The sequence below is a fragment of the Macrobrachium rosenbergii genome, chromosome 17, assembly GCF_040412425.1.
Source record: "Macrobrachium rosenbergii isolate ZJJX-2024 chromosome 17, ASM4041242v1, whole genome shotgun sequence".
In the NCBI taxonomy this organism is placed as follows: domain Eukaryota; kingdom Metazoa; phylum Arthropoda; class Malacostraca; order Decapoda; family Palaemonidae; genus Macrobrachium; species Macrobrachium rosenbergii.
Window position 1 is genome coordinate 31880765 of NC_089757.1, and position 24057 is coordinate 31904821.

Below are 24057 nucleotides of genomic sequence, written 5' to 3' on the forward strand. Positions count from 1 at the left end.
CTCATCCATACAAGCTGTTACTGTCGGATAAAGATATAATTTAATTACCTCGTAAAAGGTAATTGTCAGGTGAATGAGCCATAAAAGGTAATTATCTTTCAGAAATGCAACGTTTTTTTATAATATTTAATGTTTACGACTCAGCCATTTACAGCAAAACACCTGATATCCTCTTTAAAAGGAAAACCGCCATTTATGCATTCTAATCCGTGGAGGTGGTGACATTAGGAGGGAAGGAGGAGGACGGGCATATCTCTCTCTCTCTCTCTCTCTCTCTCTCTCTCTCTCTCTCTCTCTCTCTCTCTCTCTCTCTCTCGACAGTTTAAAGACCTTATTTTCCCGCGATAGTTCGCCACTTGGAGGAGGAGGAGGAGCCCATTCGGAAGAAAAACAAAACCCAAAGCGCCGCTGAAAGCTCGATTCGGGACATTGTTGCCGTAATGCAAAAAGAAACTTGGCGGAGTCGTCGCCGGGGGGCGAAACGACCACTTTGAAAATCGAGGGACGAGGTGACCTGCCGCGTAAACAGGGAAAGTATAGGTCGTTAGGGGAATTCTATCCTCCTGCTGGGGGAGAGATTATCTGGTCGTTAGCCCCCTTGCAGCCCCCCCCTCTTTCTCTCTTTCTCTTCATGCCCACCTTCTTCGCCCCCTCCCCCACCCAACATTATCGCCGTCCCCGTGCCCTGCCCCCGGACTACCACCACCTCCCTCCTCTCCTCCTCCTCCTCTCCTCCTCCTCCTCCTCCTCCTCCTCCTCCTCCTCCTCCTCCTCCCCCCTGGACGATTGTCAAGGCCATCAGGTAAAAGGCTTCTCCTCCCAGCTTGGCCATTTAGGCGTAAGAGAGAGAAGAACTGCATTTCCTCAAGTCAATAAACAGCAGTAGCCTGTAGCCCTGGGCCCACTGTACACTCTTTCTTCACGAGAAGGTGCAATTTGTCTGAAATAATAGATCTGTTTGATCCACTTTCTCTGTGCTTTCGCCAGTACGACGAGAAATTGGACCATTAATCATAAGCAGCGTTAGAGTCAATCTTGTGTGACATGTTTACATTCCCCTAAAACAGTGAAAGCAAGCGTGTTGTCCTCTCTCCAATATATGTTTATTTGGCTGGGCTAGAATCGATCTCATGTGGCATGTTTGCTCTCTTTAAAGTAGTAAAAGCAACCGTATTCTCCTCTCTCCAACATATGTTTATTTGTGTGGGCTACAATCGATCTCATGAGGCATGTTTGCTTTCTTATTTTAAAGCAGGGAAAGCAAGTATGTTCTCCTTTCTCCAACATATGTTTATTTGGCTGGGTTGGAATCGATCTCATGTGACATGTTTGCTTTCTCATTTTGAAGCAGTGAAAGCACGCATGTTCTCCTCTCTCCAACATATGTTTATTTGGCTGGGTTAGATTCGATCTTATGTGACATGTTTACTTTCTTCTAAAGCAGTGAAAGCAAGCGTGTTCTCTTCCCTCCAACACGTTTATTTGCTGGCTGTGAAGTTGAAAGACCTTAAGTTCATGTTTGCAATTACCAGACATTTTTTTTTTCACAGCAGTCTTTTATTAGTAAGTTTTTAGACCGTTAATCATTATATGTGATCATTCTTCTACTTTTGATGGTGTGTGTTTTTTTTAGGTACTTATTATTTAACATCTTCACTGTTTCATTATGGTTTTTCGTTGTTCTTTACACTTTTGATGATGTATGTTTTGCATAGAATTCACCCTTGGGAATTACCTCGTTATCATTAGTTACATTATGGATGTGCCCTCACGAACAGTAATTAATAACCAACTTCAAAATTATCGGTTATTAATTCAGAATCAATCATAGCAATGGTTGTAGTAAAGTTCTCTGATATTTTAATTCAGAATCAATCATAGCAACGGTTGTAGTAAAGTTCTCTGAAAAATATAAGAGAATAAAACCGAGTGATGATATGAGCAATGTGGATGGAAACTGCATTGTTATTTTTATGTTACATTATGGATATATTAGTAAATGCTAAGCTATTTTAACATTACCGTTATTAATTCAGAATAAATCCTAGCAACAGTTGTAGTAAAGTTCGCAAAAAAAAAGAGGGAATAAAATTGAGCGATTGTTTAAGTAATTGGAATGGGAACTTCCTTGCTATTTTTGTTACGCTATTGACATATTAGCAAATGTTTAGCAACCGGGTATTCATTCAGAATAAATCCTAAATCCATTTGTAGTAAAGTTCGCTGAAAAAAGTAAGACAATAAGAATGAGCGATTATATAAGTAATGTGAATGGAAACTCCATTATTATTATGTTGCTTTATGGATATGTTAGTAAATGCTAAGCAATTTTAACATTACCGGTTCAGAATAAATCCTAGATACAGCTGTTCAGAATAAATCCTAGATACAGCGGTAGTAAAGTTCGCCGAAAAAAAAAATAAGAGAGAGACAGAATAATAAAATAGAGAATCAAAATGACCGATTACATGAGTAATGTGAACCCGCTGGGCCGAACACAAATCGCTGGCGGAAGGTTATGGGGGGGGTTATTGAGGAAGGGGAATGGCCCCCGTTTATGATCATTTCACTGACCTGCAAACAGCAGTGGAAACGCGCCGGCATAAAACTGCCGGCAAATAAATAAAGGACAAATCGTGTTTCATGCCATGGACACCCAACTGGCACTCTGTGGCATATTCGAGCGTAGGTTGTTTGTCATGAGTTATGGGCGGACAGGACATGCATTCGTATACACACAAACACACACATACTCACACACATACACATACATATACTATAAATTGAGAGTGAGTGAGTGTCCGGTGCTTTCTCGTATTTGTCATCCATTTTTTCACCCCAGTGTTTATTTTTTTATTTTTTTTTTTCCATGTGTTTTTTCCGATCATAATATGTAAGTCGCTTCTTGCATACACACACACACACACACACAAGCTCACATACACACGCACACACACACAGGCACACACACGCTATAGACTTAGGTTGAGTTAGTGTGCAGTATTTGTATATTTTTCGTCTTTTTTCCCTATGATTTTTTTTATTTTATTTTATTTTGCTATGTGTTATTTCCGATCAAAATATGTAAGTCACTTTTTGCACACACATACACGCGCGCACACACACAGTACTATAGACTGAGGGTGAGTGAGTGTCCAGTGCTTTCGTATGTATCATCCATTTTTTTCCCTGATGTTTTTTTTTTTTTTTTTACCATGTGTTATTTCCGATCAAAATATGTCAGTCACCTTTTGGACACACACAAACACACACACCTCATTCTCACACACTCACACATACTATTATAGGGTGAGGGATAGTGAATATCCGGTATTTGTATGTTTGTCGTCCATTTTTTCACCTCAGCGTTTTTTATTTATTTATTTTTTTACCATGTGTTATTTCCGATCAAAATATGTATGTCCACATTTTGCTTGAAGCTTTGGCTGAGATATGTCAAATTTGTTTTCCTTGGAAGCATCTCCAAATTCTGAACATTTAACAAGGTGCGTTTGATGTTGTCATTTTTCACTTATTAAAAGAAACTTTTGAAATGCAATGGGTAGTGGAAAGCGTGGCTGATAAATATAGTCCTAGGAAATAGATGCATAGATGCAATAAATATATTTCTAGGAAAGAGAAGCATTAAATATATTCCTAGGAAATAGACGCATGAGATATATTTTTAAGAAATTCAAGCAGTTATTTTTAAATTCGGTAAGTTATTGTCAAAGCATTTGGGAAATGTTTTCACTTGCATTAAGTGATTCTTCAGCCCGGGAAAAGGGTCTTCTCTCGGAACAAGAGAGATAGTTTTCGAAATGCTCTTAAAAGCACTGCAAGCAGTGTCGTTAGTTTTGCTTCGGAAAGTGCATTCGCTAACGCATTTTGAATCAGTGCTTTATTTGTTTTTTTTTCTATGTTCATGTACACTGCTCACAATGTAAGCCTAAAGAAACAATTATATGCTGTATATATGTATATATATATATATAATTATATATATAAAGGGTATATATACTTTATATATATATATATATATATATATATATATATATATATATATATATATATATATATATATATACATATATATATATATATATACATACATATATACATACATATATCAAATACTTAGAAATGTTCAAGATAAACATAAATTACATAACATATATGCATGTATAAAATTGCATGTTTCACGGCCCTAAACGTATTCAAATAGTTAGGAAGTGCAAGATGATAAAGATAATACTAAGTGTTAGACGAGCATAGCCGGCCATTGCCTTCCTCAACAATCCCCCCCCCTCCGCCCCCGCCCCCGCCCCGTGACTTTATCTTTATTCCTTTCCCGTGCACCAGCACCGACCATATGTTGTAGGGCGCCACCCTCCTGCTGGCTAAGGAGGAAGAAAACACTACATCAGCCTGGTAAAATTATAGCCCCAACGAGAGGGATTTTTGTGGAATGGGGGAACGTGCTGTTGCTGCTGAGGAACAGGGAGGAACCCCCTCGGAGAGAGAGAGAGAGAGAGAGACAGACAGACAGACAGACAGAGAGAGAGAGAGAGAGGTGGGTGGGAAATGGATGCAGAAGAAGTAAGCATGGAAAAGAGAGAGAGGGGGCGTGGGGAAGGATGCTGAAGAAGCATGGAGAGAGAGAGAGAGAGAGAGAGAGAGAGAGAGAGAGAGAGAGTGGAAAGGATGCTGAAGAACAGGGAGGAACCCTCGGAGAGACAGAGGGGAAAAAGGATGCTGAAGAAGTAAGCATGGAAAAGAAAGAGAGAGACAGACAGACAGACAGAGAGAGGGGGGGAAAGGATGCTGAAGAAGTAAGCATGGAAAAAAAAGAGAGAGAGAGAGAGAGAGAGAGAGAGAGAGAGAGAGAGGAAGGCTGTTGAAGAAGTAAGCATGGAAAAAGAGGAATGACTGTTGAAGAAGTAAGCATGGGAGAGAGAGAGAGAGAGAGAGGTGGGGGAGAAGGATGCTGAAGAAGCATGGAAAAGAGAGAGAGAAAGAGAGAGAGGAAAGGATGCTGAAGAACAGGGAGGAACCCCTCGAAGAGAGAGAGGAGAAAAAAGGATGCTGAAAGGATAAGCATGGAAGAGAGAGAGAGAGAGAGAGAGAGAGAGAGAGAGAGAGAGAGAGAGGAGAAGGATGCTGAAAAGTATGCTGGGAAGTAAGCATGGAAGAGAGAGAGAGAGAGAGAGAGAGGAAAGGATGCTGATGAACAGGGAGGAACCCCTTGGAGAGAGAGGGGAAAAAGGATGCTGAAGGGATAAGCATGGAAAAAGAGAGAGAGAGAGAGAGAGAGAGCAAGAAGTAGCTAAGACAGAAGAAAACCACGGGGGTGGGGGTGGGGATACTTACAAGGGTTCAGACGACTGAAAGAAAAGCACTGGGGAACGTCGGAGGGAACCCGAGAGCGATATGTGGCAAAGAAGGAGGACCATGACAAAGATAGATGGCGAGGGATTGAATTCGTGAGATGAAACGCAGAGGGGAAACGGTTGGTTGGTTGGTGGTGTTGGTGTTGGAGTTGGTGTTGGAGATGCTGGTGTTGGAGTTGGGTAAAGCGAGACAGTTGGTGCTGGTGTAGATGACTAGATGAGGGGAGGAAGCCAGGGATCTGTCACAGTTAATCTTTTAGGGTAGAAGAAGAAAGTTCTTATTTCTGAAACACTTATTCCACGTCGCATTCCCCTTCTCCCCTTCTCCTCCCCTCCCCTTCCCTTCCCTTCCCTTCCCTCCCCTCTTCAGAAAGTGAATAGGGAACGTGGCAAAGTCCATGATCTTGGCAGTTGCGACGCTTGATTTAATGTCAGATTAATCAATCAGTGGTAAAACATATTTTTTGGGGAAAGTGGGACGTCAGTTCAGAATGGAGAGTTTAGTTGAGAGAGATATATATATACAGTATATGTATATGTGTGTATATATATATATATATATATATATATATATATATATATATATATATATATATATATATATATGAGCAGTATATGTATGTATGTATATGTGTGTGTGTATGTATGTATATATATATATATATATATATATATATATATATATATATATATATATATATATATATATATATATATATATATACACACACTTACATATTTATAAAATGTCACCTACCCATTGCATGCAAGTTCTTCTAATCTTGATAAGACAGCGTCAAGTAAGCGAGCATCCTTCCTCGAAACACCATTATATTCATGTTTGGTTCCACATCTTTTTCGAATGCCAAGCGAAGCATATGTTTTCCGAAAATTTCAGACGGTGATTTTAACGTTAAAGTAAATCTAATTATGTCGGAGTCTGCGGAACAATACCGGTTTTAAAAAATGCATGGCGGGCGTAATGGGCAATTCGGGAGAAATTATAGAGGTTTCCCGGTGACGAGAATTTATCTGCATTCTGAAATTAGAATTCTCTCTTGCCATTGTGGTCTGCATTTTTTTTTTTTTAAAGCTGAGAATAATTGATTGTATCTTCTGTCTTTTGTTTGATAATAATGCCTTCGATGTTCATCACGTAGGCGGTACCCTTTATTTATTTGTTTTTAGACATGGCGTTCATTCCCTCAGTTTTATACATAATTTTCGTAAAATGGTTAATATCTATCGGTTCCATTCTCGTCGTCGAGTTCTCTATATTAGTAGAATATTGCAATTTCATAATTTTGTTAATCATGTAAAAAACAGATTAGGAGAATCACTATATTCAAAATTCCTGCACTCCTTCAACTGATATATTCTGACTGTTTATAGAAAGTCTTATTCTTTTATTGCTACCCTGTTCACTGTAATCTTCGTTCTTCCAATGGGAACAAGTTTACTGCCGTCTCATCCCTTTAACTTTGTTTATCTTTAATAATTTCGCTTTTTCATTGGTTAATCTCAATTTGCTTTCTTATTTTATCAAGTCGATTATCGTGTGTTTATATTATATTACAAGATCTTATTTTATCCAGTCGATTATTGTATGTTTATATTATATTACAAGAAATGAATGCGTTTCCTCTCTCTCTCTCTCTCTCTCTCTCTCTCTCTCTCTCTCTCTCTCTCTCTCTCTCTCTCAGACATACCCACACATACAAGCACATAGGTGTAACAGCTGAAGGAACAGCACGCAATTATCAGAGAGTATATCATTAAGCAACCCACGTGGAATATTTGCCTCGCCAGTTTTGTACACATTCCCAATCAAGACAAAGACAGACTAAGATTGACATACAAGCAGAAAGATCGTCAAGAACAACGAGTGATTGTTAGTACCTAGAAAACTCAAGAAACACTAAATCAGTGGTTCTTAACCTTTGTATTACCACGCCTGGTCCTTGCCTCCATGCCCCCTCACCCCCCACCTTGCATCTGCAAGTAAAATTCCCTCCCAGATTTAAAGGAAAATATAAAGAAAAGAGAGAAGGGGTGTTTTTATTCTTTTGAGAATAAATTAGCGAGATATTTGACACAGCTTCTTAGCTACTAGATCTTGAATGCGTGGTTGAATTTAAGAGAATAATGAATATATTTAGCAATTTTTTATTTTTCCATAGGGCTCGCTCCTCCCCCGCCCCCTGGAAATTGCTGACGCCCCCAGGTTAAGAACCACTGCACTAAACCATTACTTCAACGATGATACCCTTTGCCACCCAAGATTTTATCACGTGACTGCCCGTAATTTTCCCCATATGGCACATGCTTGAGGTTGGGGGGGGGAGTCTTAGTCTTGCGGGCTTGAAAGAGTGTCCTGTCCGCGTGCCAGGTTGAGCATGGTAATTATCCTCTTTCTCGATATAGGAATTTGTTGATTATGTCTAGGAACATATTCAGGTTTGTTTAAGAAGTTGATCTTTACAAAATAACGTAATATCTTTATCATTGTTATTTTGTAAAGGGAATCAATGTATATGGTTAGCTGTTATTACTACTCCGTAGAATTTGTATGAATATCGAATATCACAACTGATTTATTGCTTTCTTTTAGTTTAATAGTAAATCATATATGATCAAAGTTATTTAACACTGATATTGTGTGGCCAATTCATAACCTATTCTCTCTCTCTCTCTCTCTCTCTCTAAAGCTGATCATTTAAAAAGGTTTTTAATTCTATCAATGATTACTCTAGAGTTGTTACTGATGAGGTTTTTTTATCGAAATTCAGATAAGGGCAAATTAACTTTGACTACAGTGATTGGCAATTTGGTGTCAGATGAAGGAGCTTGGAACGTTAAGCACTACCAAACCTTTGATTATATCTCAAGTCAGGCTATTAAAGCCAGTAAGATCTCCGTAATGTATAGTATTGTTTTTATGTCCATACGGATGAACATGCGTAGGCAAACGCGCATACGCTAGGAGAATATATATATATATATATATATATATATATATATATATATATATATATATATATATATATATATATATATATATATATATATATATATACATACATACATACATATATATGCATATATGTATATATATTATATATACATATATAATTATATATATACATATATATATTTATATAATATATATATATATATATATATATATATATATATATATATATATATTTGTATATAGATATATATATATATATATATATATATATATATATATGTATATATATGTATATATATACATACACACACACACCACAATAGGACGTTCATAGATCAACGGTTCCAGCCTTGTCTCATACAGCAAGAGACCAGAATTCAATCCCACAGAGGAGAAACGGCTTGAACTCGTTTCATCAAAGCGAGTATAGAAAGGCACATATTATTATTATTATTATTATTATTATTATTATTATTATTATTATTATTATTATTATTATTATTATTATTATTATTTCAATAGATGAAAGCTATTCACACGGAACAAGCCCAGCCAAGGGGCCGTCGACTTGAAATTCAAGCTTTCAAAGAATGTTGGTTTCAGCCTCCCAACGCAGACCCACACACTGCAACAGTAACTGATCGTGATATAGGACTAGAATCATTATAACAAAAGATTTATTAATGGCTGGAACTTTGGCATTGTCTGCGGTTATATCACCTCTAAAGGGGCGGGGGTGGGAAAGGCATTAGTCGAATTCTTTGTAAAGAAAACCTCATAATAATAATAATAATAATAATAATAATAATAATAATAATAATAATAATAATAATAATAATAATAATAATAATAATAATAATAATAATAATCTGTTGAATAAAATGGCTGCATTTTGCAGATTAATTTTATGCTGAGTTTTCTCAATTCTTGTAATAATTCCCTTTTCCTGATCATAAATATGTTATAAAATGAGTTATCAAAATGCAGCCATTTTATTCAACAAAACTTGCCTCAAAGAGGGTCTTCTCCCTTCGTAATAATAAGAAGGAGGAGGAGGAGATATAAAATGAAACGCGTATAATAGCACTCAGGACATCTTTATTTGAGTATTATTATGAAAGTTAAAATCAAACTAGAAACTGACTTCTTCATCTGGAGGGGAAAAATCTCAGAATAAATAAGGCCACAGTGGGCCACTTTGACCTTTTCAATGTCTGGATACTTCAAGATGGCATCTCTGAGGCTCACATCTATGAAGTCCATATATATATATATATATATATATATATATATATATATATATATATATATATATATATATATATATATATATATATATATATATATATATATATATAATTGCACATTGACAGCCTTTTCATTCATCTGGTGACTGAAATGGATTGCTCAAGTTATTCTGAATCACTGTACAAAAGTTTGTTAAATTTACAAGCAAATTTTTGTTTTACAAAAAGTTTGTTTTACAAATTAAGCATGTGTGTATGTTTGTGCATGGTACGAGTATACTCGTGTTATTTATATTTAATGTGGCTAAAAGCTTCTTATTTTATTTTCCTTCTTAGAATTTACAACCCCATTTCTGTCAAACGTAAAATGATATCCACGTTCCCTTGGAAACCTCAAAGCAAGATGGTTCCCAATTTGATATTTGTTAATAAACTCAGAAAAAGAAAAATGTAGTCTCGTGGCTGACTTTGTAACCCTGCAGGAATGTGGCCTAAGAGTTATTGCATGCATCTGCAGAATTTATTGGCGACGCTTCCTCAGTAAACATACAACTGAATCAATGTCACTTTGATGTTTCACGGATTTTCGTCTCTCTGTTTACAAGAAACAATTACCTACCATAAATTAAGATAAAAGGGAGTAAATTACTGGTTCAGCGGAATGCTGCTGCTCTCTCTCTCTCTCTCTCTCTCTCTCTCTCTCTCTCTCTCTCTCTCTCTTAAGATGGACTCCGAAACATTTTGTGATGGGGAAAACTAACAAGAAAACCGGTCTCGTATCTTTGGAAATAAGAAAAATGCATTAAAAATATCTAACAAAGGGATTTTATCAGACTGAATTTCTCTCTCTCTCTCTCTCTCTCTCTCTCTCTCTCTCTCTCTCTCTCTCTCTCTCTCTCTCTCTCTCTCTCTCTCTCTCTCTCTCTCAAGTTGAACTCCAAAACATTTTATGATGGAGAAAAACTAACAAGAAAACAGGTATCGCATCTTTGGAAATAAGAAAAATGGTTTAAAAATATACAACTAAATTTCTCTCTCTCTCTCTCTCTCTCTCTCTCTCTCTCTCTCTCTCTCTCTCTCTCTCTCTCTCTCTCTCTCTCTCTCTCAAGTTGGACTCCAAAAGATTTTGTGATTGGGAAAAACTAACAAGAAAACAAATCTTGCATCTTTGGAAATAAGAAAAGTGCTTTAAAAATATATAACAAAGAGATTTTATCATTCTAAATATCTCTCTCTCTCTCTCTCTCTCTCTCTCTCTCTGAAGTTGGATTCTAAGTAGAGACAAACCGACAAGAAAATTATTTTAGCATCATTGTAATAAGAAAAAAAGGCTTTAAGATATATAACAGAGGATTATCTCTCTCTCTCTCTCTCTCTCTCTCTCTCTCTCTCTCTCTCTCTCTCTCTCTCTCTCTCTCTCTCTCTCTCTCTCTCTCTCTGAATTGGACTCCAAAAGATTTCGTGGTAGAAACAAACCGACAAGAAAATTAGTATAGCATCATTGGTAATAAGAAAAAGGCTTTAATAATAAATAACAGAGGTATCTCTCTCTCTCTCTCTCTCTCTCTCTCTCTCTCTCTCTCTCTCTCTCTCTCTCTCTCTCTCTCTCTCTCTCTCTCTTTCTTGTTACTGGTTCTCAGCTCTTGGTTGATGCTGCGTAATGGCGTGTGCTCCCCGCCCCCCTTCAAGGTCGAGAGTAATAAAAAGTTATGCCAATTTTTGATCGAATGACGAACGCGTGTTAATGGCATCAAACCTTACGCTCAACCTTGGGGAACTCCTTTCCGTAGAACGACTGTGAAACTAAGATTTGATAACGCCAAAGTTACGCCCGACTCTATAAATCCGTTTGAAAGAGTGTTTTAGCTCAAATCGAGGCGTCTGGAAAAGGGGAGGTTGATTGGGGGAGGTAGGGAGGCGAAAAAAAAAAAAGTTTCGAGCCGACTTTAAAAATTCTTCCAGGATTTCCGAAAATCATTCCATCTTTTTTTTTTTTTTTTTTTTTAGTTTATGTTCAGTTCTTCAGGGAAGTCGGAGACAATGATAACATCGTCGTCGGCCAGTTGTTTGGTGTGCTACCCAAAGGCAGGGGGTTAGGAGGGGGGAGGGGAAGGGGTAGGGGGAGGAAAAATTTTTTTCCCAGTTGTATAAATTAGATGATTCAGTGCTCAAGAAATGGTGCATAAGGTAGCGTAGTAAATTGTATTCGTTGATTTTTATTGTCTCTCTCTTCTCTTCTGTGTTCTTTTTGCGAATTTAAGCCTACGGGAATTGCTGTCTTGTGTAGACCGTAAGAAAGAGAGAGAGAGAGAGAGAGAGAGAGAGAGAGAGAGAGAGAGAGAGAGAGGGATCAGTACCGTCTAGGTAATAAAAGGAATGTTTGCGGTTTATGAATGATACTCTGCTTATATTGACACGACATGTAAGAAAGTCTGACATCTGCTACACATTTTTCCAGCGAACGCCCCCCCAAAAAAAAGAAAAAAATCCCAGCTTGATAATGGAAAAAAAATAAAGACAAAAAAGTTTGCGTAGCTGGAGGTCGGTTATAAAATTTTTACGACGCGTTGTGTCACGTGACTCAGGGAAACGAAAAGTGGAAGTCAGAGAGAGAGAGAGAATGGAGACAGAGTCCTTAGGTTTACTATAAGGAATCGATATAGTATATGTAAATGAGATTGGTGGCCTGAATGTCTTACTCTCTCTTTTCCTGGGCGAATTTCCCTTATCGGTTAAGAATTAACTATTTTTTTTTTTTACTTTGGTAAACAAACTATCTAAAATTATATCAATGCCTGAGGGTCAAGAAAGAATGATGATATAATCCAAACGATGCTTTTTATGGCTGTCATATCGATTAATGCAAAAATAATCGTCGAATTACTTAAAATACTTCGATAGTTGATATCTATACGAGATTACAGTAATTTTAATAAGAGGCAACTCTGTTCTTCCCCTGTCAGATTTTATCATATCACCATGCCGTTATGATAAAGGATTAATGTGATGCATATATATGAATATGGTCTGCCATTACACAAAATATATATATATATATATATATATATATATATATATATATATATATATATATATATATATATATATATATATATATATATATATACATACATATTTATATTTATATATATACATATATATATATATATATATATATATATATATATATATATAAATATATATATATATATATATATATATATATATATATATATATATATATATATATATATATATATATATATATATATATATAATATAAGCGTAACATGGAATCCTTCAGGATTCCCACAAGAAGAAAGATGTTTCCTGTCCCTAACGTGTGTCTTTTTCTCCTTCCAGATCCTGACGTAGAACTTCCAGGCGGTGGTGGTTCTACTAGATGGAAATCTCCGTTCCAAGGATTCTTTGGAAAATTTCCCAAGCGGAATAGGCAACGACTGTTTTTATGAGTCCATCATGTGCTTAATTGTATTTAGTTATAAGGCTTTATTTATACAATGTATCTCGGTGTTTTGTTATTTTGTTCTGTAATTGTAAGTATGTATACTCTTATGTAATGTAGGTACATCTCTATAATGCTTTAATTATTAGTGTGTTCCCGTATCTGGGGATTTATGAATGAATGAGGTTTATTGTTATTCCTAGACCTCTCTCTGTAACTAATGATGTTATACTGTATATATATATAGTATATATATATACATATAATGTATAATATATATATATATATATATATATATATATATATAATATATATATATATATATATATATATACTGTATATATATATATATATATATATATATATATATATATACTATATATATATACATATAATATATATATATATATATATATATATATATATATATATATATATATATATATATATATATATATATATATATATATATATATATATATATATATAACCTAAAATCCCTATTTCTTATCTATTTTTTTAAGTGGAAGTTATTCGTAACTATAAAGTTTTTTTTTTTTATTTATTTCACCTTAAGAAATGAAATCAATTTTAAATTGGAGACTCTTGGTGATTCACATTTCTCTTCTCATTTCGCTTCAGTTATGCAAGTCCGCCTTATCTCTTGCTAGCTGAAGATACTAACATTATTCAGAGGACTCCCAAGCTTAATAAGATTCATTCTCTGTGTGCACAAACCTTTTGCTGCTGTGGAAAGCTTTCTGTGAAGTTATTCATTTACAGCGTTTCGTTATCACTTCTCAAATTTCTTTCGCTTTCATTCAGTGCCAAGGTACGGTATTTCCATCATAATGCGTTTATCATTTACATCATCGATCTTTTTCGTTCTTAACCTAACCGTCAATTCATATTGTTTCAAACTTTTAGTACATTTTCATTTGAGCAGAACATTTACATTCAGTTGTTGACTTTAAGTATGTACATTTTCATTCAGTTTTAGTAAACGTGCAAAAATACAGAAATTAATTACGATCATCATCAAGGGACCCCGCAGGAGGGTAGTGCTGTCAGTGCACTTTACTTGGTGCACTGTAGGCATTACTTAAGGTTCTAAGGTTCTTTGCAGCGTCCCTCCGACCCCTAGCTGCAACCCCTTTCATTCATTTTACTATACCTCCGTTCGCATTCTCTTTCTTCCATCGTACTTCCCACCCTCTCTTTACAATTGTTTCAACATACTTTTCAGCGCCTAAATTTTATATTCAGTTTATTATCAGTTCATCATCAAGGGAGTCTTTCACTTAAATCGCTGTTGGAGAGTTGCAGTAGTCATTTCAATATACCAATGATGACCGCAAAAGAAAGTTGCAGTAGTCCTTTTAAGTTTTAATATAGCGATGATGATCGCAAGAGCAGCAGAATAGTAGCAGGGGTGACGATATTTGTAATAATGATTTCACTGGTTGATGTTGCAAAAATGTCGTAGCAATATGGTAACAGCACTAACCGTATTAATCGCTGTTTTCCTTGTCAACATTGCTTTTTATTTTTCAGATTAATATTTTCTGATAGAAACTGGTCGTGGTGAGTGGGTTGACTTTATTAGCTGAGACTGGGCACTGTGGTAGCAGTTTTTTCATGTGTCATGTGTCTTGTAAAAGTAGTTTTATTGCAAACAGCTTTCGGAATCTTTCTCTCAGACTAAAACTCTGTTTTAAAATGCCTTGATCTACAAGAAATCCCGAACTTTGAATTAGGACGTGAAATTGCAATGTGTGCATCATCATTATTGATGTAGGAGCATTAGTACCAGTATTATTATCATTATCATTTCAGTAGATGAAACCTATTCACATGGAACAAGCACACCAAAGGGGCCATTGACTTGAAATTCAAGCTTCCAAAGAATGCTGGTTTCAGCCTCCCACCGCAGACCCCACACTGCAGCAGTAACTGACTATGATATACAGAGCCAGTGATTTTCATCGCCCTGGGGGAGACGCGAACCCGCTACATCGTAGTAGCAATAGTATCAATAGTGGTAGTAATAGTACCAGCCGTTCGTTATACAATCATTGCTATTTATGGACGTTCCGTGGTGACCACCTGTTGAAATTATAATTTAAATGATGCTAAAACTATAATAATCACTTTTTCCAAAGTAAGTCGATAATCATTGACAAATTTCACACTTTCCCGAGTCCCCCATACATAAGCTTAGAGCAATCTGAAAACTAATTCCAATAGAATAGAATACAGAATTTATGCCAAAAGCCAGGCGCTGGGACCTATGAGGTTATTCAGCACTGAAAGGGAATTTGGCAGTGAGAAGGCTTGAAAGATGTAACAGGAGGAAAGCCTCGCAGTTGCACTTTGAAACAATTGTTGGAGAGGGTGGAAAGTCAGGTGGAAGGAAAAGATTATGAACAGAGGTAGAGTAAAAGGAATGAAAGAGGTAGTAGCTAGGGACCGAAGGGACACTGCAAAGACCTTAAGTAATGCCTACAGTGTACCACGTTGGGTGCACTGACGGCACTAACCCCCCTACATGGACTAATTCCTTTAGCACTTCAGTTTAAAGGGCTATTAAAGATGAAAGCTTCGTCATATTTCTAAATTTCTCTTAAAAGGGTAAAATAGAGGTTTGAGTGGTCTGAAACGGCTCCTAGTTTATTGTGCATGCGACTTGAGCTTAGTGGGCCGGGGAACTCGATCCCTAAAACACCAATTTCATTCTGCCTTTATGCAGTTTGCTTTCCTTTATTTAAATACAAGCTTCGTCTTATTGCTTTCTCAATAAGAATAATGCTCTGTCCTTTTTAAAATTACGACGTCGTTACCACCGTTGGAATACTTATGGCTGTCGAAATATCTTGATATTTCGACAGCCATAACTTGGATACTTGACAGACTTGGATACTTGACAGCCGCCGATCCCGTTTAAAGCTACTTATCAAACATGAAGTCGTATAACTTTTCCTGCGTTCATTTAAACGATTCACTTTTTCTCTCTTCGCAAGGAAATAACGCCCAATCAGACGAAGCGAGGCGTACAGACCGTAGCATGTCGCTTTCAAAGCACCAGTTCATATTGTTTCAGCGTCGAGAATAGTTTAAAGAAACGCGGAGTTCAAGCGGTTTCCAGCACCTCGGCCAGTTTCAGTGCTAACTGAGCGTGGTGAAGTGAAGTTATATCCGTCATTGGCTCGACACTTCCCACTCGCAATCTTGGAACTTCAGAAGTTTTGCTTCGTAGAGTGAGACTGTGAGTACTGATGTTTAATGTTCGAGTTGGTTTTGTTTATAAATCATCTGGTGGTTATACCATCTAGGTATAAAAACGGCTGGAATTTATCTAGTAGGCAGGTTACTTGAATCATGACACAGACTAGGTAATTTGTATCATTTAGGTTAAAAATAACTTTCCCTTGCATGTGCAGCATTGCATGCAACCAGCGGGAAGCGTAAGCAATGCTTGAACGGTGTAGCTAAATATATTTACCAGGTGGGGACCGGATAAGGGAATGCGTTAGCATTTCGTTTAAAATGGCGTGACCTGGGGAATTAAGTTCATGGCGCGTGTAATGACCCATATTTACTTTATAAATCTATATAAATATTTGCCGACGTCACCAGCATGCAAAATATGCTCTCTTTCTCTCTCTCTCTCTCTCTCTCTCTCTCTCTCTCTCTCTCTCTCTCTCTCTCTCTCTCTCTCTCTCTCTCAGGGAAATTAGCTTGATAGGATTATAACGACCCATATTTACTCTATTAATCTATTTACGGACGTTACCAGCACGCAAAAGAATGCTCTCTCTCTCTCTCTCTCTCTCTCTCTCTCTCTCTCTCACACACACAACACACACACACACAGGGGAATTAACTTGATAGCTTTTATGGTTACCTATATTTACTTTACAAATCTATTTAAATATTAACTCACGTCACCAGCATGTAAAGGAGTGCTTCTCTCTCTCTCTCTCTCTCTCTCTCTCTCTCTCTCTCTCTCTCTCTCTCTCTCTCTCTCTCTCTCGCAGGGAAATTAGCCTGATAGGATTATAATGACCCATATTTACTCTATTAATCTATTTACGGGTGTTACCAGCACGCAAAAGAATGCTCTCTCTCTCTCTCTCTCTCTCTCTCTCTCTCTCTCTCTCTCTCTCTCTCTCTCTCTCTCTCTCTCTCTCTCTCAGGGGAATTAGCTTTGATAGGATTTAGTGATGACCTATATTTACTCTATTAATCTATTTAAATTTACTCACGTCACCAGCAAAAGTGCTTCATTCTCTCTCTCCTCTCTCTCTCTCTCTCTCTCTCTCTCTCTCTCTCTCTCTCTCTCTCTCTCAGGGAAATTAACTTGATAGCCTTATAACGACCCATATTTACTTTGTAAATCAATTCACCTATATCACCAGCGCGCAGAAGCATGCTCTCTCTCTCTCTCTCTCTCTCTCTCTCTCTCTCTCTCTCTCTCTCTCTCTCTCTCTCTCTCTCTCTCTCTCACGGAAATTAGTTTGATAGCTTGTTAATACCCATATATATCCTTTATGCATCCGTATCAATATTTACTGACGTAACCAGCACGCAAAAGAATGCTCTCTCTCTCTCTCTCTCTCTCTCTCTCTCTCTCTCTCTCTCTCTCTCTCTCTCTCTCTCTCTCTCTGTGTGTGTGAAATTAACTTGATAGCCTTATAACGACCCTTATTTACTCTGTAAATCAATTCACCTACATCACCAGCACGCAAAAGAATGTTCTCTCTCTCTCTCTCTCTCTCTCTCTCTCTCTCTCTCTCTCTCTCTCTCTCTCTCTCTCTCTGTAACCCAGGGCGTCATACTGTCATGAGGAAACCCCGCGTCATGATAGAACACTTCACTATCAAGCAGATCTTGCAATAAACCCGTGTGATGAGTTCCTATTTGGGTTTTATGGCTGCCTTTACATGTGTCTCGGTACTTTTTCGGGCATAACGCTCCGAGGATCCGCGTGACCACAGATAAGGGCTTAATAGCCCAGTTGACTCGTCGGGCGCCCCCACTGGTAGAGAGAGAGAGAGAGAGAGAGAGAGAGTAAGCAAAAAGTTTTTTCTACTTGCCTCTCAATCTCTCAAAAAAAATTTTTTCCTCCCAATCCTAATATTTCTCCCACTCCTGCGCGCGCGCACACCTATGCGCGCACGCACACACATACATGCATGCACACCACACATACATGCGCACACACACATACATGCATGCACACCACACATACATGCATGCACACCACACATACATACATGAATACATATACATACATGCATACACATACATACGCATACATATGGGTATATATACATAAATACGGGCATACACATACATGCAGTCATACATGCAGTCATACACATATGGGCATACACACGCATACACATACATGGCATACACATAATACATACTTATACATACGTACAAACGCACGCGCACACATTTTTAGGTGCACGTTCACGGTATTGATGGAGCTGATTTTTTTCCTTCCAATTTTTGTTTTTCCCTCCCGCGCGCGCGAACTTACACATACACACACACACACACACACATACACATATATTTATCTGCACTTAACCCTGTATTGGTGTAGATTCATTTTATTAAAATCATGCAGTCTCAAACGTATCTGCCTAACTTTTTATTGAACTTGCTATTCACTCTAGAGTAAAAAACAGCACTCAACAGCTCAGACATAAATTCTTGAGTTGAACACTTTAACATCATCAGTTGGTAGTCATTCCTTGTCCACCTTTCTTTAAGCATTCTTGAATAACGTACTGAGAGTCGAGTTGAATTGTTAAATGGGTACAAAAGTTAACACAGTCGTCTCATTATTGCTTGTAAGGTCTCGAAACATCTTGGAAATTTTTCTTTTGAATCATGCATAGCTGAAGCAGAACTACGTGAAATTTTACCGGAAATTTCAAACCTCTTTTTAAAATTTGATCCAAGGGGTTACGGTTGCACGCCATTTTGAAAGTCGCATTGAAAGTTCTCATTGGTCCTGAATGCCATTTTGCGACCAAAGATGGTTGTTCTGCCTTGCCACCATATTTCCTTTCAAAGGAGAATTTCTCAGCGCAGTTCAGTGACACACCTTTTGTCCCTTCTACCTCCCTCCCTCCTCCCACTCCCTTTTACCTCCCCCCTCCCCTCCTCCCTCATCCTCCCTCCCACGTGCTTTTACCTTGCAATTGCCGACAACTTGACTAACTGTTGGGGACTGGCTGGAGCTATATATAAAAGCTCGGTCCAGGTAGGTTGTCCCATCAGAAATAATATAGGTGCGTTATGGAGACACCGAGGAGTTTCATCTTTAGAAAGAAACTCGGAACCTTGGTATTTGTAAGTAGGACCGTCGAGGATTTCAGTCTTGTTTCTGTTTTTCCATCTACTTTCAGTACTTATCTTCAGAAATTGGCCAATAGAAGAATTTCTGTGACTTTTACTGCACTGCATCATTTTCTTCATTTCCTGGATGCTAATATGTCCTGTTATGAGCATGGACCAGTGGTGGTCTACCGTAGCCAGTTTAATACAAACTAAATTTTTTCCGGCACATACTAAATTTACAAACAACAGTTTGAATTTCCAAGATACTGCCTCTAATTCTCGTTAATGTAATAGGTTCTGGTTACATTACTGTTTAGATTATGGTCAAAAGCATGGCAGTGAGAGTCACATTTCTCGTAATTGAGATTCCATGCAGTTTTACGCATTCCAAAAACCTAATTCACTCATTCCTCGAGTTTCCTACGACCTTTTAAGGTCTCATCCAACCCCCTAAAATCATTCGTTACCGGAAAGGAGCAGAAGCCGCCTGTTCCTCATCTTCCCCTCCTGTTCATGATACGACCTTTTTTTTATCAGGCCATTATCCCACTCACTAGACCATAAGATCGCCGCAGATTCGCAGCAGTCGTCCAAGTCCATTAGCAAGTCGCATGGTCAGTCGTGAATAAAAGTCGCCCTCCATTATCGTTGACACTAGTTAGGGTAATTAGCACCGACTACTTAACTAAGTCATTTCCATTCTCATAATCACGCCATTGTCATCGCCTTCTTCCGCTAGGTGGGAGTCTCTCTCTGTCTATGACCCGCGTCTCTCGCGATGGTTTCTGTCCCCCAAGACGCTTTCGTTTTCTTTTTTTCAGGGGGGTGGGTTGCGGGGGGGCTGGTTAATTTGCTTGCATGACCTTAACCCATCACGGTAAAGCTTTCCTCGTCAGCGTTCAGCTTTCGTGAATATTATTCATTTCTCCTTTTTTTTATCCTTCTTGCGTATTTAGTGTTTCCCCTACCCCACCGTTACATTCCCCTCCCCTCATCTCCTCCCTCTCCTCACCCCCTCCCACCTAACCCCCGCCCCATGTCATGCTGCCCTCAAACCCATCTTTCATCTCCCTCAACATCACAGTCTCATTTATTTCTATTAGATTCAAAGTCATGCGATAATCTAATGCGCCTGCTTCTTCCCTGATCCAACTCTTATTATTATTATTATTATTATTATTATTATTATTATTATTATTATTATTATTATTATTATTTTCGTAGGACCTTTTTAATATTCTGCTCTTCCTTATTTCCGAATTTCCGCCCGTGGTTCATCATGTCGATTTCGGACGCATCATCCGGTTGCAAATAGGTGATCAATTGCTCTAGAGGATTTGGGTTAAAGGCCCTCTGCGGAAATTGTTTACCTCCGCCGGTCCCTACAAAGTTAAAGAGGGGCGATAAACACTAAACACGCTATGATAACTCTTCCTTTCATCGCCGCCGTTTTTGTTCAATCTCCTATATTGCTCGTTTATTATCATTGTGACTAAAGTGGCCCGTGTCACGTAAACCGGCTCCCTCACTCCTTCCCCCTCCTCCCCTCTCCCGTGGTTGTTTCCCTTCCCCCCTCCTTTTTTTTTATTTTTTTATTTTTTTTTTTTTTTTTTATCCATGCTGTGAAATTCTTTTTTTGTCGTTATGCCTTCTGAGATCATTGTCTTGAACGGAATAGTCGCCATTAGTTAATGACATTCTTTCACGAATGTCCCATTCTACTCCAGATTTTCAGAGAGACACCTTTCGGTCCACAATGAAATCTATTTCCTTCCATGCTACTTCTCATTTACTTTTGGGGGACTATATATATCTCGGTACTAAAAGGAAAAATAAATCTTCGGAATCGTTCGGAAACACGCTGCTTAGCACCTTTGTGCCGTCTTGAGTAGACTTTTTATAATTTTCAGCGTCAAATCTTACCAGTTTAAATTTCCGGAATGCGTGTCCATTCAAGATGATGAGCTGCATAATAATCTGTAGATTGCAGTTTTTTATTATTCAAGATTGTGCCGGCAACAGATGACGTTCTGTCATAGTAAATAACGCGGAAGGCTCGTTAATCAGTATAAAAGGACTGACGGGGCATTAAAATGTCGGTGTCCAGCCGCGTTCTTCAGCAGGGCCGGAAAATTGGCTCTGGGTGGCCCGTTCAACAAATTCGTAGGTATCAGATTGGTTCAGGTCAGAGGGGCAGAGATTGATCAATAAGAAGTGATGTCAGGAATCGTTGTCATTGGCACAACATCGACTATTGCGTTTTTCAGGCCAGGCCGTCCCTCAAAAGGTGACATGGTATATTCTCTGTAGTTTCCTGTACTGTCCTTTTGTAGAGGAAACGGGATTTTTGAAGTGGTATCCTTTCTGTTTTACCACTAATACTTACGTCCAAATATAAATTTTTGTTCTGTTGGCAAAGACGAGATCCTCAGCTCGGGTATGGATAAAAGACTCCAGGGAAGCATAGTGTTCTAAGACATCTGTGAACGGCAACGGGTATGCGTACACGGAATCTAAATAAACCCAGAATTTAATTGAATTGATAAATTTCATTGCAAATTGCATAATACACTTGTGGTGTCTTATGTCATTCTGGAATAAGACATTGGTCAAACAAAAGGAGAAAACCAGCCAGTGTTGAAAAATTGATAAATTTCAATACAAACTGCATACTACACTTTAGGTGCCTTATGTCAGTCCGGAATAACAGACATTGGCCAAAGAAGAGGAGCAAGTGTCCATTAACCTGAAAACCTCACCTGTCAGAGACCAAAAAGGAAGCTCATCAGGCCCATAGAGGATGTCGCAAGGTAACTCTTGAATGCTAATTGGAGGAATAACTACCTTCCCATTTACTCATACCATACATATATCTTTATAATAACAAGCTTCACTCTGTTTAAAGACGTCCATAATTACTACTAGTCTATGAACACCCTATAATCTTCCTCGGGGCCCCATTTATCCACGTCGTTCTAGCCATGCATGTTTTTCTTAATTACCTCATATGGCTGCTGGAAGCTAAAACCTCCGAACTAGTTTTGTGCACACGACAGATCCAGTTTAACTAATACAAGTTAGACTTTGTTTAATTTCGTTATGAGAATATAAAGTGATCGATTTTTTTTTTTTTTTTTTGGAATAAGTGACGAGAGATTGCAATCTTTTGAATATACTCATCGTTGTCCATGAGAAAATAGGGCATTGAACTCCCAATGGAAACTCGATACTTATTTGCACACGTCAGATACAGATTAAACCCCGTAGGAGGGGGGCGGTATTGTGCCGTCAGTGCACCCTACTCGGTGCAATTTAGGCATTACTTAAGGTTCTTTGCATAGTCCCTCCGGCCCTTGGCTGCAACCCCTTTCATTCCTTTTACCATACCTCTGTTCATATTCTCTTACTTCCATCTTACTCTCCACCCTCTGTTTGCAATTGTTTCAACATAACTTTCAGCGCTGAATGACCTCATAGGTCCCAGTGCTTGGCCAGTGGCCTAAATGTTGTATTCAGTTACATTCAGTTCAATTACAGTTTAACTACTACAAGATAGACTTCGTTTAATTTTGTTATGGAAGTACGGACTGATTTGTTTTCCTTTTAAATGTAATCATCGTTGTCCAATTGAAAACAGAACAATGAAACTCCTAATAGAAACTTAATATTCATTTATAATCTGCATATCATGATCTTTGTCCTGCTCTTTTTTACAGTCAGAATTTGACTTAACATTTATTTACAATCTTCATATCATGATCTTTGTTCCATCTCTTTTTTCAATAAGAATTTTACGTTTTTAGATTAATTTTTCTACGGGAACTTCTTCCCCTTTCACTTTTCTCCAGCGATTTTACGACCCAAATTTTTACTTAAGCAACTCCTTTTTTTTTTTTCCTTTCCCGACCCATTCCTCTCGCCATTTTTGCGTCATCTCCCCTCGCGCCCAGACCTTATTAATACCAGTTTCGCCTTATTTTATATTATTCCCGCGTCTTCATCTCATCTCCTCCGGTGTCATTCGAAACATTACTGCATTACTTATCTCCCCGTCTCGCATTCTCTTACGGCTTTCGCGAGAGCAGTTTAATCAGGTTTCTCTCTCGTCAGTTCGTTATAATTCTCCCTATTCTTCTCCCTCGTTCTTCAAGAATTTATATTTTTTCGCCTTTTCCCTAGATTCCACTCGTTCCCTTATTCCTGTGTTTAGTGGTGATTATCAGTTCGATCTCTCCCAACATCAGGTGTTTTGATGACTTCGCCCTATCTTTAATGACTCCAGATAACAGTCAATGTTTTAATTTGTTCTGTTGTTTGTTGCGTGATGCGTTTTCGCTTTGCAAAAAATTCCTTCGCTTCTGGAGAAAAGTTTATTGATTGATTGTCCCTCTTGACGTTGATATCACTGCGTTCAATTGCGTATATGGTAGCAGAATTGTTGAAAATATTTGTTTTTGAATATCTACGGTAGATCAGGAGATACCCTTACGTAACTCTTGAGCAGACTATACAGATGCGGTCTTCTGAGCTGGTATTTTATAAACTTACTCTCTCTCTTCTCTCTCTCTCTCTCTCTTTCTCTCTCTCTCTCTCTCTCTCTCTCTCTCTCTCTCTATATATATA

At 37.8% G+C, this 24057-nt stretch overlaps 1 long non-coding RNA gene across 1 annotated transcript in view; it reads left to right on the forward strand.

The window, feature by feature from the left end:
- Positions 1-13289, forward strand: part of LOC136847596 (uncharacterized) — an 811533-nt gene extending 798244 nt beyond the window's left edge. Inside the window, exon 5 of the long non-coding RNA XR_010855782.1 lies at positions 12975-13289. This is a non-coding gene — a long non-coding RNA (uncharacterized lncRNA). The remainder of the gene's footprint in view (positions 1-12974) is intronic.
- Positions 13290-24057: the final 10768 nt, after the last annotated feature.